Consider the following 7,146-nt stretch of genomic DNA (forward strand, 5'->3'; position numbering starts at 1 on the left):
CCATATAACATATCTTTATGTAAACTTAGTATTACCATAGGGAGTGACTTAACAAAGAAACGAACACTCAGTGCCTAGCTCTGTGCCGCTCAGCTCTGAGCCACCCAGTTCTGTGCCTTGGCTCAGAGCTGGCCATTCCAGATCACTCCCACTGCCTGCACATAGTCACTGCTAGTTTTAGCCCATGCCTGGGGCAGTCTTGCCCCAGGTCCATAAGTGCCAGGCCATTCTGTTCTTCAGCAGGCCTGGCACTGTGTCCCCTTCATGTTCTCAACTCTAGTTCAAGATGGCGCCACAAGCCCCTCCTTCCATGGCTAACTCTCCACAGTCAATTCTCTGCAGCAGGCCCTGCCCCTTGGAAGAAACAGGCAGGTTGGGACACACTCCACCCCTTTCCTCAGCTATTACAATCTTTCCACCAATCTTCAACTAAGGTCCCTGAGCCTTGGAAGGGGTGATAGATGTAGGGCTATCTCTCTTGTATCATGGCAAGATAGTGAATTCGTGGGCCTCTGCATTATTCATCTTTAAGCCTTGGCCACTGATCTATCTCAGTGGTGTTTCTTTTGCTATAAAGACAAATAGAGGGAAGTAGACACATCTAAAGAAACAGGAATGTAAATATAAATGCCTAGACGATATCCCAATAGGAGTGCTATATTCATTAAACAGTATATTTGTCCCCACTAGGGCCTGTAGCCTTCCTCAACACAAGGCATTGGCTTGGTCTACAGCACCGGTTGTGTGTTCCACCCCTAGGAGCGCACCTTATTCAATTAGAAATTTGTCAGTTGTACATATGTTGGTCAAGCCATTGTTGCACTTGCAGGCATTGCTTGGCATGTTCATAGTGTGCAGCACATAGGGTCTATTGTTGAGTAGAATCATAGGGGATCCTTTCTTCATCAACCATCTGCATAGCTACTTCTGGCAATATGAAAGTCATCCATCCAGTGGCATGGAGTTTTTTGGCTTAGTCTCAGCTCCATCTCCTCTTCTTCTCCCGCACTCACAACATGCAGTGTCTTCAGCAACATGGCCTTACTGACCTTTCTAGTGTACAACCAACATTAATGGCAGTAGCCTTGGTGAATTTGAGGACCTCTAGGATCTCTCTCTGACCAACAGCTCATAGGTGGGCAACCCACCCCTGGTACTATAGATTTTCTGAACAGTTGTATAGTTTGAGAGTCTCTGATTTCATCTTACCCAACCATAAAACTCCCAAGAATCTTACAGCTATAGCTGGCCTTTGTTTCTTCAGGTATCTTTCAAATGGGTTTCACATCTGTAAAACACTCAAAGGAAGGTTAACGTTATATATTAAATCAATCATAAACAAGGTCTCATATAGCATAGAAAGGTTTTGTCCATTCATTTTAACTGTTTTCTCCACTAATCCTTGTTAGGTACCCTAGCACGGGTATGAGGCATTAATTTGGTTAGCTCTCTATCATTTTTAGTTATCCCTTTGGAGTCATTTTGCACTTGGGGGATTTTACACACAGTCTCTTGGTATTCTTTTATTCTTGATATACTTAAAGGTGCTGGCTCCAGTTGCCTGACCCTGCACTGGGCTAAGGAGACAGGGGTTTCTTCTGTCCCTGCTGCACTTGCTATTTCCTTGAGTCAGGCAGGTCCTGGATCTGCCTCCTGACTATAGCCATACCTATCATTTCTCCACTGACCACACCTGGCTGCTGGAGGACAACTTGGTGGGAAAAACTGCTTCCACCCCTAGTATAGCCTTTATGAGAAGAGAAATGCATCTTATTTAATCCTTGGGGATTCTTAACCACCCTGGGACAGTTTTTATTCTTTGAATGTCTTTTGTAAATGTTCTTCTGGTTTTAAAGCCTTCCAGAAACTCCGTTGTGCCGTATTTGGTTTTCTTTCAATCTTTACTCTGGGAATTTGGGCTCTACATAAGTCTTGCCACATTTGTCTTCAAATAACACAAATGGGCCAGTTCTTCTGTCTGGTCTCTTTTCTATCTCTCATATGGTGTTCTGTTATTCTACAGACATGTTTTACATGCTGGTTAGAATCATTTAGATTTGCTAAGGCCTCTCTCACTTTACAAAGATCCTATCTCATTAAAGGACTTAGCAAAACCGTTAAAGCCCAATACCATTTTGAGGTCCCAGTTGAATTAAGCTTTCCTTCATATCTCTGGTGAACACAGTATTATCTGACCCAATGAACTGGACATCATATATTGCTTTTCTCATACCTAGCTCTCTCAGTAATGCCTGACCCTCCTTTATAGTCCTCCAGCCCTGGCTAATCATGTTATTCTTCCTTGGTGATGACCATGTCTATTTATTGCCTTCAACCAGCCACCCCATTAAGGACTGCTCCCCCTTGCACTGGCCTAGGTTGAACAGCCTATATCGCAAGGATGGGTGGTTATATAACTCAGCTGTGAAGCTTCTGAAGGACTTATACTGACATTAGTTGCTCCCATATCCCATACTCTCACAAGCCACATGGCCAGGGGCTCTCTGCTTGCTTGCTTGCTTGTAAGTTTTTCCTAGCTTTAACACTTCCAGCATGGAATATTTCCTAGCTATAGTACAGATAGCTTTTTTATTTTCTTTTTTACTATTATCTGTCTTTTTCTCTGAGTCCTTGAACTTTATACAAGTCAAAGTGTCTGCCTTTCCCCTGTCTCCAGCTCTGCACCTGGGTCTGCCTTTTCAGATTTTCCCACCTGGAGCATATCTTTTATCATGCAAAGTGGCTGCTCTATTTTTCTGGGAGCTCCCTTTAGGTCCAGAGCAGATAAAAGATCTTCTAACTTTTGGGTAACTTTTAACAAATCTTCACATACCCGCAATATATCCTCACATTTACAACATAGCTGTGACCCCCACTTTTCCGTGGCTGTCCTCTTTTTACTAACCCATTGCAGAAACCACATCAGCAGTGCCATTAGTGCTCTTCTAAAACTCAGTCTCAGTTTCGTCATATCCTGTCAGACTTTGCCAATTCTGTGGCCGAAATTCTCTCTGGGTCTCCTGTGCAATCAGACAAACCATATAATATATTTTATGTGAGTTTATTAACTTACAAAGGAATGAGTACCCAGTGCCTAGCCCTGCACCCACCACCACAACTCAGAGCCTGCCTTATCAGACCATGCCAAGCCCAAAGCTCCGTTAGCATTGGCTCAAGCCTCCAGGGCCAGTGATCTCCCCCCAGATCCACAGGGAGTCAGTCCATTCTGTCTTTCAGCTGCTGCGTGGTGTTCCCACAGCCTGTGTGCTTCCCCAGGGCTCACAGCTTCCATCCCAAGATGGCTCCCAGCTGCCCTTCCTAGTGCCTGCTCCATGTCAGGTCCCGCCCATTGGAGGAACCGGCCAATAGAGAGACAAAATCCGTGTCTGCTTCCTGATTTTAATGAGAATGCTTCCAGTTTTTCTCCATTTAGAAGGATGTTGGCTGTGGGTTTGTTGTGTATAGCTTTATTTATGTTGAGGTATGTTCCCTCCAGTCCAGTTCCCTCTAAGACTTTGAGCATAAATGCATGCTGAATTTTGTCAAAAGACTTTTCTGCATCTATTGAGATGACGATGTTGTTTTTTGTCTTTGCATACATTTATATGATTAATGATATTTATTGACTTGCATATATAGAACCATCCCTGCATTTCTGGAAAAAACCCTACTTGATCATGGTGAATGATCTTTTTGATGTACATCTGTTTGTGGTCTGCAAGTATTTTGTTAAAGTTTTTTTTTTGCATCTATGTTCACTAAAGATATGGGTCTATAGTTTTCTTTTTTGGTTGTGCCTTTACCAGATTTGGGTATTAGAGTGATGCTGGATTCATAGAAGGAATTTTGGAGTTCTCCCTCTGTTTCTATCATTTTGAATAATTTATGTAGTATTGGTTTGAGGTCTTTTTTAAATGTCTGGTAGAATTCTGCTGTAAATCCATCTGGGCATGGGCTTTTTTATTTGGGAGGCTTTGTATTACTGTTTCAAATTCCTTATATGTTATGGACCTGTTTAAACTGTTGATCTCTTCTTCGTTTAACTTTGGAGCTTCCCATGATTTCAGATAGCCATCCATTTCTTTCAGATTTTCAAATTTAGTAGCATATAGGTTCTTAAAATATTTCCTTATACTGGTCTGGGTCTTTTGGGTGTCTGTTGTGATGTTTCCCCTTTCATCTCTGATTTTGTTGATTTGAATTTGCTCTTTCTTTCTTTTGATTGACTGGGATATGGGTCTATCTTGTTTAGCTTTTTAAAGAACCAGTTCTTCTATTCATTCTTTGTATTGTTTTCTTTGTTTCTATTTCATTAATTTCTGCTCTGATTTTTGTTATTTCTTCTCTTCTGCTGGGTTTGGGTTTCATTTGTTCTTACCTTTCCAGTACCTTGAGTTGCAGTGTTAGGTCATTTATTTGAGCTCTTTCTAATTTTTTAATGTAGGCACTTAGAGCTATAAAGTTCCCTCTTAGGACTGCTATTAAAGTGTCCCAGACATTGTGTTGTGTTGTATTGTCCTTTTCATTGAATTACAGGAATTCTTTTATTTCTTTCTTAATTTCTCCTTTTACCCACTCATTGTTATGGAGTGTGTTCTTTAATCGCCATGGATTTGTGGAGTGACTAGGGCTTTGTCCAGTGTTGATTTTGAGCTTTATTCCATTGTGGTCCTATATGCATGGAATTATTTCAATTTTTCTGTATTTGTTGGGGTTTGTTTGGTGGCTTAGTATGTGGTCAACTTTTGAAAAAGTTCCATGGTCTGCTGAATAGAAAGTATGTTCTTTGGTGCTTGGGTGGAATATTCGAAAGATTTCTGTTAGGTCCATTTCCTATATGGTATCAGTTAATTCAGATGTCTCTCTGCTTATTTTTTGTCCAGTTGACCTGTCTAATGGAGACAGTGGGGTATTGAAGTCCCCTACTATTACTGAGTTGAAGGTTAATCTTGTCTTAAAGTCCTATAGTGTTGTTTTAATGAATTTGGGTGCATCAGAGTTTGGTACATATATGTTAAGGATTGTAATATCTTCTTGGCTAACTGTTCCTTTGATCAGAATGAAGTGACCCTCCTTATATCTCTTTTTATTTTGAAGTCTATTTTGTCAGATATTAGAATTGCAGCCCTTGCTTGTTTAGTGCCATTTGCTTAGAATATTCTTTTTCATCCTTTTGCCTTAAGGTAGTGCCTGTTCTTGAAGATGAGATGGGTTTCTCACAGACATCAAGAAATGGATTTTGTTTCTTAATCCATTCACTTAGCCTGTGTCTTTTGACTGGGGAGTTCAGTCCTTTGATATTTGAGGTTATTATTGAAAGATGTGTATTGGTTGCCATCATTTTGATTGCTGTTTGTGTTCTCTGTCTAATTTTGTGTTTCAAGATTTATACCTTTCTTTAATTTCTTTCATTGTCCTGGGGTATAGCTGTTTCTCTCTCCACTCTCTGTATTGCTTCAAGTATTCTTTGAAATGCTGGTTCTGTGGACATGTATTCTTTCAGGCTATTCATGTCATAGAAGATTTTTCTTTCCCTCTCAACTATAATAGACATTTTATGTGGGTAAAGTATTCTGGGCTGGCATCTATTGTCATATAGAACTGGAAATACCTTGGTCCAGGCTCTTCTGGCTTTCATAGTTTGCATTGATAAGTCAGCTGTAATTCTGATGGGCTTTCCTTTGTATGTGACTTGTTTTACTTTTGCTGCTTTCACTATTCTCCATTTGTTCTGTACATTTAGTGTTTTAACTATATGTCATGGGAAGTTTCTTTTCTGATCCTATTTAGTGTTCTATGTGCTTCCTGTATTTGTATGGGTTTTCTTTCCTTAATTTCAGGAAATTCTCTTCTACAATCCTATTTAAGGTCTGGTCAAAACCATTGACCTGAAATTCTTCTCCTTTTGTAGAGACACTTGTACAACCATGTTTGTTGCTGTTTTTTTCACCATAGCGGTGAGATGGATGCAACCTAAGTACCCCTCAACTGACAAGTGGTTAACAAAAATGTCACATGTTTACACATTGGAGTTCTATTCAGCAGTATAGAATGATGAAATAATGAAAGTTGCAGGTAACTGGATGGATCTAGAAACTATTATACTAAGTGAAGTAACACAGACTCAGAAAACCAAACGATGTATGCACTCCCTCATATGTGACTCCTACCACCAAATCCTTTTAAATTCCAGGTCCTTTTAGTAATATGATGCTATACAGCAGTCCCTTCTGCAGGAAATAACTATCATCATCTTGACTTCAGCTGAGCCTGATAGCTAAATATTGTCACAACTTGGCTTATTCACAGTTGTGTTCATTCATTAAAGGAGGGCCAAGCAGAGTCATTGGACCCTCATGGGAGTATGCAGCCACTCTTCCGAGCCAACTGTTTGTAATGCCCCACTTCCTGGATTTGAGAAGATATTTTAATGGAAGTCTGACTCAATGACCTATTATAAAGTTACATAGAGTTGCCTCATTCCCCACAGAGATGGGGCTGTGAGCTCATTTAGCTTTCCTGCTAAGAAAAATATACCTCTCTTTGACTTCTTTGGGGGTTCAGAATATATTATTCTGTTTATTAACATTTATCATTTTGTAGAATCAGGCATATTCTTTTAAGGGAGCTAGATTGTGTTACATATCAAGGAGGAAGAAATGTAATCAGCTTAATCAGTAATGCACCATAACCAATATAATTGGTACTACCTCAGGTCCTTTCCTGATCGCTATATTTTCCATGTCTCCAGCCCTTTCAAACACCTGCAGATTATCAGCAGGATACAGTTTCTTTCATCTCTATGACTAAGGACTCAGCTCCTTAGGGAGCTCCTTAGGGTGTTGGTTGGAGGCTTCTTTAAGGACCATGAGGTTACCAGCAGTTGCCTGGTAGGTGGCCCGAATCTATCCAAAGACAGTTTGCCCAAATGACCTTATAAATTTAACATAACAACTACCACATATCAGTCATAGTGATTCTTTTTCATTCCTCAGCCTAAATCCTCCCATGGTCTCGCCTTGTACTGAGTAAATAACAACTAGGACTGGAGACTTGAACATAAGCTCCCTGAGCTCAGCTCTGATTTCTCTCTGCCTTGTTCATTCTTCAACCACACTGGTCTCTTTCATAAATCCAGGCTGGAAG

This window comes from Nannospalax galili, unplaced genomic scaffold (assembly GCF_000622305.1).
Source record: "Nannospalax galili isolate Female #2095 unplaced genomic scaffold, S.galili_v1.0 scaffold787, whole genome shotgun sequence".
In the NCBI taxonomy this organism is placed as follows: domain Eukaryota; kingdom Metazoa; phylum Chordata; class Mammalia; order Rodentia; family Spalacidae; genus Nannospalax; species Nannospalax galili.